The following is an 11487-nucleotide window of genomic DNA, read 5'->3' as shown; positions in this document are numbered from 1 at the left end:
TTGCATGGGACCTAAGCATGCACGCAAGGACAAAGATTTGATTTTTCACTGAATTTATATGCACTCGAGCATGCGCATGTAGTTCAAATTTGAATTATGCACATAAATGCATTGAAAGCTCAGTTAATGCATAAAAATGTCCAAACGAACCCCGAAACATCATAAAAATTCACACAACACACCCGTTGTTCTATGTTGACATGATAAAAAAACTTGAAAGCAATAAGAGGCAATGGATATCGTTTCGTCCCCAAAGGTGGGACGTTCCCTACCGAAAACCATCATGCTTGTTGTGAGAAGCTCCGTTTTGTGAGAAGCATATACCCAAACCTGCCCCAAATTGGACAAAATTTGTACCACGGCATGTCGATGCCGCTCCATGATAGCATGCCAAGTTTCATGAATTTCAGACGAGTTTTGGATTTACTAGAATTTAAAAACCAGGCATCTCGCTGTTTTGCCGGCAATGAACTGTGCCATGGTGTTTGAAATTCATTCCCATTTGTTGCATGGGTTCTAAGCATGCACCCAAGGACAAAGATTTGATTTTTCAACAAATTTATATGCATTGGAGCATGCGCACGTAGTTCAAATTTGAATTATGCACATAAACGCATTGAAAACTCAGTTAATGCATAAAAATGTCCAAACGAACCCCGAAAAATCACAAAAATTCACAAAACACTCCTGTTGTTCTATGTTGACACGAGAAAAAAACCTGAAAGCAATAAGAGGCAATGGATATCGTTTCATCCCCAAAGGTGGGACGTTCCCTACGGAAAACCATCATGCTTGTTGTGAGAAGATCCGGTTTGTGAGAAGCATATACCCAAACCTGCCCAAAATGGGACAAAATTTGTACCATGGCATGTTGATGCTGCTCCAAGATAGCATGCCAAGTTTCATGAATTTCAGACGAGTTTTGGATTTAGTAGAATTTAAAAACCAGGCATCTCACTGTTTTGCCGGCAATCAACGGTGCCATGGTGTTTGAAATTTATTCTCATTTCTTGCATGGGACCTAAGCATGCACCCAAGGACAAAGATTTGATTTTTCAACGAATTTATATGCACTGGAGCATGCGCATGTAGTTCAAATTTGAATTATGCACATAAATGCATTGAAAACTCACTTAATGCATAAAAATGTCCAAAAGAACCCCGACAAATCACAAAAATTCACACAACACTCCTGTTGTTCTATGTTGACACGAGAAAAAAACTTGAAAGAAATAAGAGGCAATGGATATCGTTTCGTCCCCAAAGGTGGGACGTTCCCTACCGAAAACCATCATGCTTGTTGTGAGAAGCTCTGGTTTGTGAGAAGCATATACCCAAACCTGCCCCAAATGGGACAAAATTTGTACCACGACATGTCGATGCCGCTCCATGATAGCATGCCAAGTTTCATGAATTTCAGACGAGTTTTGGATTTACTAGAATTTAAAAACCAGGCATCTCGCTGTTTTGCCGGCAATCAACGGTGCCAATGTGTTTGAAATTCATTCCCATTTATTGCATGGGACCTAAGCATGCACCCAAGGTCAAAGATTTGATTTTTCAACAAATTTATATGCACTGGAGCATGCGCATGTAGTTCAAATTTGAATTATGCACAAAAATTCATTGAAAGCTCAGTTAATGCATAAAAATGTCCAAACGAACCCCGAAAAATCACAAAAATTCACACAACACTCCTGTTGTTCTATGTTGACACGAGAAAAAAAAACTTGAAAGCAATAAGAGGCAATGGATATCGTTTCGTCCCCAAAGGTGGGACGTTCCCTACCAAAAACCATCATGCTTGTTGTGAGAAGCTCCGGTTTGTGAGAAGCATATATCCAAACCTGCCCCAAATGGGACAAAATTTGTACCACGACATGTCGATGCCGCTCCATGATAGCATGCCAAGTTTCATGAATTTCAGACGACTTTTGGATTTACTAGAATTTAAAAACCAGGCATCTCACTGTTTTGCCAGCAATCAACGGTGCCATGGTGTTTGAAATTCATTCCCTCTTGCATGGGACCTAAGCATGCACCCACGGACAAAGATTTGATTTTTCAACGAATTTATATGCACTGGAGCATGCGCATGTAGTTCAAATTTGAATTATGCACATAAATGCATTGAAAACTCAGTTAATGCATAAAACTGTCCAAACAAACCCCGAAAAATCACAAAAATTCACACAACACTCCCGTTGTTCTATGTTGACACGAGAAAAAAACATGAAAGCTATAAGAGGAATGGATATCATTTCGTCCCCAAAGGTGGGACGTTCCCTACTGAAAACCATCATGCTTGTTGTGAGAAGCTCTGGTTTGTGAGAAGCATATACCCAAACATGCCCCAAATGGGACAAAATTTGTACCACAGCATGTCGATGCCGCTCCATGATAGCATGCCAAGTTTCATGAATTTCAGACGAGTTTTGGATTTACTAGAATTTAAAAACCAGGCATCTCACTGTTTTGCCGGCAATCAACGGTGCCATGGTGTTTGAAATTCATTCCCATTTGTTGCATGGGACCTAAGCATGCACCCACGGACAAAGATTTGATTTTTCAACGAATTTATATGCATTGGAGCATGCGCATGTAGTTCAAATTTGAATTATGCACATAAATGCATTGAGAACTCACTTAATGCATAAAAATGTCCAAAAGAACCCCGAAAAATCACAAAAATTCACACAACACTCCTGTTGTTCTATCTTGACACAGGAAAAAAACTTGAAAGCAATAAGAGGCAATGGATATCGTTTCGTCCCCAAAGGTGGGACGTTCCCTACCGAAAACCATCATGCTTGTTGTGAGAAGCTCCGGTTTGTGAGAGGCATATACCCAAACCTGCCCCAAATGGGACAAAATTTGTACCACGGCATGTTGATGCTGCTCCATGATAGCATGCCAAGCTTCATGAATTTCAGACGAGTTTTGGATTTACTAGAATTTAAAAACCAGGCATCTCACTGTTTTGCCGGCAATCAACGGTGCCATGGTGTTTGAAATTCATTCCCATTTGTTGCATGGGACCTAAGCATGCACCCAAGGACAAAGATTTGATTTTTCAACGAATTTATATGCATTGGAGCATGTGCATGTAGTTCAGATTTGAATTATGCACATAAATGCATTGAAAACTCACTTAATGCATAAAAATGTCCAAACGAACCTTTAATAATTCCAATTCTTTTATGATCACAGCAGATAAAAGGTCTAGCAATTCAAACACCGTCCATGGCCGCCGTGACCCCATTATGTAATTCAAATCAAGACGAAAAATCAAGTAGATCCCACACAGTTTATTATAACCATCCGTGTGAGATGCGGCACAAAATATCTTCGGACCATGTCTGAATAAGGGACCGTGTCTGATGACACTTTGCGCGCTAGTTTTTTGGCTGAAGCTATTCCAAATTTTCGGCTTCCGCGGAAATATCTACCTCCCCACCCCCTCCCCCTTACCAAAAGCCACATTTCCCCCCTTTCCGCCTTTCTTTCCAAGTTGAAACCTTCACTCCTTGCTTGCAGCGCTGCCGCCTCGTCGCCGGCGACCCTCCTTCACGCTGCTCGGCCTCGCCTATCTAGGCAGGTAATCCACACCCGACCCCCATCCTCCTCCTCCTTCCACAACCCACATGCCCCGACCGCCGGCGCGAGCGCGACAACTTCCACTCAAATCACCGACCCCTCCACCAAATAAGCGCCGGCCTAAGCCATGGTGCACGCAGTATAGCCAAGACCTCAAGGAGCATTTGGCAGCGGAGAAGCAAATCACGGTCGCACGCACGGATGAGGTCGCGATGGCTGCCATTCGTGCCGACCCCGGATCTTGGAGGAGTACCTCACCGTCGAGGCCACCGTTGACGCCTCGCGCGCTGATGCCGCGATGCGGTTGGCTGCTTTAAACCATAGTTCATGGCGTTTTCTCGAGGCCACCGTCGGTGCCTTCGACGAAGACTACGAGGTGTTTTCTTAGCGTGAACGTGCTTACCTCATCTCGAGAGCCAGCAGGTTGGTGCCCGGAGCGGCTTTGGCAACTCACCACTACAATGAGCGGACCCACGATGCGGAGGCCTCACCCTCTTCCATGTCCAAGGAGCCAATCATCATCGATATCTCCGACAATGAGGAGTAGCTTGTCTTATTAGCTCACTACAAGGACCCATGCTCAGTTTGCTAGCTACTGCCTTTCCTTAACAAATTCTAGTGAATTGTGCTATCTACTTTCACCATGCAATCTTCTGCTATAGTGTATATGTTCTATATGTCTTGCAATGCGGTGTTCAATTAACTGCTTGGTTCAATTCTGCAAATGTGATGTTCAATTCTTCAGGGTGCAATATTAGCAAGTTGTTAAGTATGCTTGGTTTGGTTAACTGTCTGATCTTCTATTAGGAGTATGTTATATTGTTCAATTGGTGTTTAGTTAACTGCTTGGTTCATTTGTTGTGGCCTGGTTCACTTGTTGTGGTGTTTAGTTAACTGCTTGGTTCAATTCTGCAATGCGATGTTCAATTGATGTGGCTGCATTATCTTAGTGTATACCATGTGAGGAATAAATCGAATTTGGTTGTACTAAATACATGAGAAACAAATACAATTGCTATATTTCCAAGTAGTTAAGCATGCTTGGTTTGGTTAACTGTCTGTTCTTCTATTTGGAGTATGTTATAGTGTGCAATGTGGTGCTCAGTTAACGGTTCATTTGTTGTGGTGTTTAGTTAACTGCTTGGTTCAATTCTGCAATGCGATGTTCAATTGTTGTGGCTGCATTCTCTTATTGTATACCATGTGAGGAATAAATCGAATTTGGCTGTACTAAATACATGAGAAACAAATACAATTGCTATATTTCCAAGTTGTTAAGCATGCTTGGTTTGGTTAAATGTCTGATCTTTTATTAGGAGTATGTTATATTGTGCAATGTGGTGCTTAGTTAACATTTGGTTCATTTGTTGTGGTGTTTAGTTAACTGCTTGGTTCAATTCTGCAATGCGATGTTCAATTGTTGTGGCTGCATTCTCTTATTGTATGCCATGTGAGGAATAAATCGAATTTGGCTGCACTTAATACATGAGAAACATATACAAGTGCTATATTTCCTAGTTCTTAATCATGCTTGGTTTGGATAAATGGGTTTTCCATGTGGCTTGAATTAATCTGATGAATCTGCAATGTGCTTATTTTTCATCAACATATTTTACTGATAGCATGCGAACCCTTACTTAACCTGATGACTAACTACCTTATATGTGTTGCAAGGAAACAATGGGAAGCACTGAGGTTTACAAGATGGTACTAACTATTATACCTTGCCTTTTTTTATTCCTTTGCCCCGTTTCCAATATAGAGAAGATATTTATGCACATCCTTGTTTTCAGGGTTTACTGATGATTACCTCTCAAACCACCTCTGTGGTCAGGATGCGAGGAAAGTTTTCATACAACACCCACGGTTCAATATTGAAGTGTTCCTGAAGAGGTCGAAGGATGGACGGTCAATTATCCACAGGCACTGGCCCAAAGTTGCAAAGACCTTCAACATGAATGAAGGCTCAATATTCGCCTTACGCTTCAGTAGTTTTCCAGATGAGATGCATCTCTCTATGTACCGTCTGAGATGCTAATTTCGAAAGGTTCTAGATGTTGCATGTGAAACTTGCTGCTGGTGCAGTTGTGTAATGGGGTAGCTGAGTGCTGAAGGTATATCATATTGTACTATGATGTATTTCAATTATGAAATCCTGCTTCCTTAATATGGAAATGGAATATATTATTTGCTTAATATGAATTTCAATTAGATTAGTAAATGGATTATTAATAATAGGGCAATTAGCTCGCTAATTGGCCATTTAGCTTGCTAATTGGGTTTTCCTATTGCAAACGGTTAATGAGAAACCACCGTGGGCGATGATCTCAGGCAACGCATACAGTTTCTAGGAATAAACCGTGCTGGATCAATGAACAATCACACACGACATTCTCTTCAAAAATGTTTGCGTTACGCCACCTTGCGCAAACGTTTTCCTTGGAGCGACTGTGTGGGATGTACATACGAACGGAAACGTTTAGCGGGGATTGACTGTGTGGGATGTACTTGCGACCGGAAATAATTTCGCCGTATAATTGTATTTTTAGCTATACTGTACGTATTTCCGTATTTGTGCGCTCGCCGGTCGCACACGACCTCATTTTGCCGAACGTGTGTGCCAGGAGGGCATATCCCCGACGGTTTCTGGGTCGTGTGGGAAGGACCCCCCTATCGCCCACACTCACTTGGCGACGGTTCCAGATGCCATCGCGGAAAGGGGTTAAACCGTTTGTTTAGGACCGACGCGCACTAGTGTCGGCCGTTTGCCACATATCACACACATCTTGTTTACACGACTCGTTTGTGTTCTTTTGGCTCATCGCAAATAGTTCATCCATGTGAACTGTACGCCGCATATCACACACATCTTATTAAGTTGAACCGTTTCTGTTGTGTTCCCTAATCGAAAACGGTTCGTCCGAGTTAACCGTATGCCGTATATCGCACACACATTGATATGGCTGCCCGTTTCTGTTGTTCCACCTCATCGCAAACAGTTCGAATGGATTAACCGTGTGTCCTACATCGCACACACATTGTTATGGCTGCCCGCTTCTGTTGTTCTGCCTCATCGCAGACAGTTTGAATGGATTAACCGTGTGCCCTGCATCGCACACGCAACTAAAATCTGAACCGTGTTTGATGGCTCCGCCATCGCAAATGTTTTGCACCTTTTTTGACAGTTTTTACACCCCCGTTTGCTATTATTGCATCGCGCACAGTTTCGGCAAAAGGTCTCTGATCGTAGTGTCGCGTTAGCAGTATCCTGCAGTAGTGTTAGCCGTGTGCGGTGCCCCCCTCCACAGTTACACACCTCGGTCATATCGTCGTAGTGCTTAGGCGAAGCCTGCGCCGGTAACTTCATCATCACCGTCGCCACGCCGTCGTGCTAACGGAACTCTCCCTCGGCCTCAACTAGATCAAGAGCTCGAGGGACGTCATCGTGCTGAATGTGTGCTGAACACGGAGGTGCCGTACGTTCGGTACTTGGATCAGTTGGATCGCGAAGACGTTCGACTACATCAACCGCATTACTAAACGCTTCCGCTTTCGTCTACGAGGGTACGTGGACACACTCTCCCGTCTCGTTGCTATGCATCTCCTAGATAGATCTTACGTGATCGTAGGTAAAAAATTTGAAATACTGCGTTCCCCAACAATTTTTACGTAGGAAATCTTTTTTTTTTGTTTCTGACAATTGACACTTCATTTTTAAGTGGTTTCCTCACAACAAGCTTGAACCGACTTGACCGAAATTTCTCACAAACTCAAAGGAGGTCGGTTCAACTGCGATGAATTCCCCAATCTTGCCCACCATAGTTTTGACTAGTGGACTATATCCATTTGGAAGATCATGGACCTGTATCCATATGTTGGGTTGATTAAGAGAAATTGTTGATGCTTTTGTAAATCCAACGTAAGGTGCGATCAACATGCTATCACCACGGAAGGTCCAAGGCCCTCCGAGCATAACTTTCTTTTAATAGCCAAGGCAAAAATTTGTAGTGTGAACAAATTGTCCTCGAGTAGGCGAATGCAAACTTCTTGAGCAAGGTCCCATGCAGATCTTTTCTTGAAAAACTAAAAGTATCTGAACCGACCCCTCTTATACCATCAGCAATCGCCATCTAGCAAACCCCTACGACTGCTACGAAACTCCCCTTTGAAGACCATGTCGTACAACTCTTCCTCTTGGAGACCCGATTCCTTCATCATCCTCTCAAGCTCCTGGTCCCTGGCCATCGACGAGAAGGCGCTGAATTGACCACCATCTATAAACCCTATACCAAAAAAGCAATCGTACAACACCACATCCTAATAAGATCCAGCTCCACCGGTGGTATAGCCAAGGGCGGGTAGCATTGCAAGACTGCCCCTTCAGCTTGAGCAAGAACTACGACAGAGGGAAGGAAACACATGGAAAAAAATCTGAACATCGAGGAGAGTCGACGAAACCCTAGGGGACAAGTGACATGAAGTGTTGGAAATGGCTACATGAAATGGGACTTCTTCTCAGGCCGCCCACACTAAGCAGAAGCCCATGTGAATATATATCGAGAGAGTCAGCCACAAGGCCCTAGCCCGTGGCACCTATTCAATGCTCGATAAAGGTTGTTGTGCAAACGAGCGCGCACACCCCTCCCTTTCTACGATTCTAAATATGCCGGTTCATTGAGCGCATGAGAGGGAAGATTTCTCCCCTGGTTTTGTGAAGCTTCCCAGGCCGGTTTTGGGAAGCTTTTGGACAGGGTATTTTTTCTTGATTTTCTAGACTAGAATTCGTTTGTTTTTTTTCTTTTCTCTTTTGTTCCTTTTTTATTTATTATATGTGCAATATTTTTTCAAATTCAATTTTTTTTCTTCACTCATGATTTTTTTAGAAATGGTGATCCTTTTCCAAATTCATGAATTTTTTCAAATCCATGATTTGTTTTCAAAATCGACGAACCTTTTAAAATCTGCGAACATTCTTTTCGAAACACATGAGTTTTTTTCAAAATCGGTGAACTTTTTTAAAAACCCGCGAGCTTTTATCAAATTCATGATACTTTTATTTCAGAACCAATGAATGTTTTTCAAATCCATGAAATTTTCTCAAAACCCATGAGATTTTTTCAAATTCATGAACCTTTTTTCAAAACCGTGAACTTTTTTTCAAATTCGTGAATATTTATCAAATTCCCAAACTTTTTTTTAAACCCATCAACATTTTTTAAGTTCACAAACTTATTTTAAATCTGTTCTTTTTAAAAAATCTATGAACTTTTTGAATGTCAACAGATTAGCGCCCAACTTCCCCCCAAAAAGAAAAACCTGATTAGCGCTCAAGGACATACCACGTCAACTATCGAAGGAAGGAATCCGACCGAGTGAGCAAGCTGCTTCGCTTTTGTTGGGCAGGTCCAGAAAGGCGGGCTGCGTGAGCGCTGGTTCTCCTAGCCGGCGCTTAAGGCGCTGACTAGGGACCTAGGCGAGCTGCGTAAGTTGGTTATTGCATTCGAACGAAACAAAGAGGTATCGAGTTCAAATATCACCACTCGCCCTCATTTTTTGAAGGTTGGAAAAAAGAAAATGCGCCGGCCTAGGATGCGCGGGGTGTGTGTATGCCCAATTGTTTACTTGTCTTTAACCGGCGCTAAAGGTGCCGTATAGGAAATGCGCTGACTAGGAGGTCTCACGCTAGCCGTTTGTCTCATAAAAAAAACTAAAAAAATGTTAGCCGTTGCTTTGCTTTATCTCTCAATTTTTTGCCTCAATTAAAGAAAAAAAAGAATCACCTACAAAAATACCTCAAAAACTAAAAGCCGTTGCTTTGCTGAAATAGTTTTTTTTTTTCATCTCTATCCTTCTAGAGCGAGCCGTTCTAGTGCTGTTATTCTGCGGCGAGTTGTTGGATGAATTCGCTTTACGCGTCATATGTTTCATTGAGCTGACTGACCCCACCCGAGCGAGGACTAGTACGAGTCTCGACTTGACCAGCGGCGGAGGCAGCGTACAGCCGTTGGGTTCAATTGAACCCAACGAGTTTTGCCTGCCACGTACATGTTCATAGGTAGTGACTAGTATGAACCAAGTAATTTTTTAAGGCTGAACCCATCGGAAAGTAGCTACACGCACAAGCAAAGTCTTTTAGCCCATTTAAAATATTCTAACTTGATTAGCCCAGCCCAGAAGCCCAAAAATAACCTTGATTAATTGATCGATTCCCATGGCTTGGCCCTTGTAGATATCCCAGGTGTACACGTACATATCCAGCGGGCCGCCGCAAGTCCCCCATCTCGGCAACTCTCCCGTCGATCTCGTCTCTCGTCCCCCTGGCGTCCTGTTTGTTCGCTCGCCGATCGATCGCCAGAGTCACCGCCGGCAACGACTAGTCCCAGACCAAATTTGAGGTATGGAAGATTAGATCACCACTGCTTTTCTCTTCTTTGCATATGTAATCTAATCTAATCTGGTAGCTTAGTTCGGCAATGAATTTTGCCCTAATTTTTAATTGCCTTTTCCTGAACTAATCTAAGGTTATGGAGCGATACTCCATAAAAGAGAAACATACCACCAAATTCAGATAATGACTTCAAGAGCACTGTAAGTAAAGTCCACCAAATGTTGTTGTTGAAGGTAGTCTCCCAAACTTTCTATTCAGAGACACAATATTTTATATAATTTTGATTTTACAAAAATGAATGATCTTGGTCTTGAACTTCACACTTATATCAACTATGTGTTAGTACATGACAAGTTCGCCAATTTGCACAGGACTCAATTACTCATGCACACAAATAATCATATTACTTTATTTTGGTGTATCAACCTCTCAAACTAGTACTGATATTGCTTGTTGCCACAACATATGTGGACATATGCTTTTCAATTATGAATGGTATTAAGAAACAATTGCACAATAAATTAATTCATGAGTGATCATTTAATTTCCATGTGAAGAAAGATATGTTTGTTAGCTACCATTAATAATGATGATATGTTTTGTCTGGAATGTGAGTGGCTTTACATTCTTCTTTAATTTTTATGGTACTTATTTGTAAATATCAAAGTGACTTGTCATTTTTTCGCTGTCTTCAGGAAGATTAGAAGTTGCACCCGAATCTATAAAACTTTTTGGTACTACTCTATAACAATAAGTAAATAAGTGATTTTATAACTTTGTCCAACATGTATGTCTTGCACTCTCCCGTTTTAATGCAACAACTATATGTGATATTGTATTTTTTATTTAGTATGCTATTTTTGACCGTTATACTCTAATAGTAAAATGATATGAATCTGGCTTTACACTTAGTTAAGTCATACAAAATTATCACAATGACTTAACGAGTGAATCCAATGGTTAAATTTTCTGGCTCCGCCCCTGGACTTAACGGATAACGATAACACCACCGCTGGCTAGACCTAGACGTAGCTTCTACGCAACGGTGACATGATCCACTTCCTACCCGAAATCCAGAACGGCAACTCCGTAGAAGTTCTTTCATTCATTTCCTTGTCTGCAATGATTGCTTCTACAAGCTGGGTGCCTCCACCTACTAGTGTCGGATTAATATAACATCAGAGGATCTATCTGGGCATTAAAACATTCGCGAGTCACGCAAGCACGGACATTCTTAGAGCATATTTAATAGATGGTCTAAATGTAAAAATAACTAACTTTTACACCGTCTGCGGCCAAAAACGCAGCTTTAACAGACGGTTCATATGTAAAAAATTGGACCGTGGCCTCCTCATGATGTAAAATACAACACCTCGCGATGCAAATAAACATCACGAGATGCATCTGGTCCAAAACCAGCCGCCGCCCGCGAACCGCCCAACCGCCACTTCATTTCCTTTCCCGCCCGCCCGCCCGCGACCTCCCGCCCGTCCGCCGCCGCC

The sequence above is a fragment of the Triticum aestivum genome, chromosome 7D (assembly GCF_018294505.1).
Source record: "Triticum aestivum cultivar Chinese Spring chromosome 7D, IWGSC CS RefSeq v2.1, whole genome shotgun sequence".
In the NCBI taxonomy this organism is placed as follows: Eukaryota; Viridiplantae; Streptophyta; class Magnoliopsida; order Poales; family Poaceae; genus Triticum; species Triticum aestivum.
Note: the sequence above shows the minus strand (reverse complement) of the source record.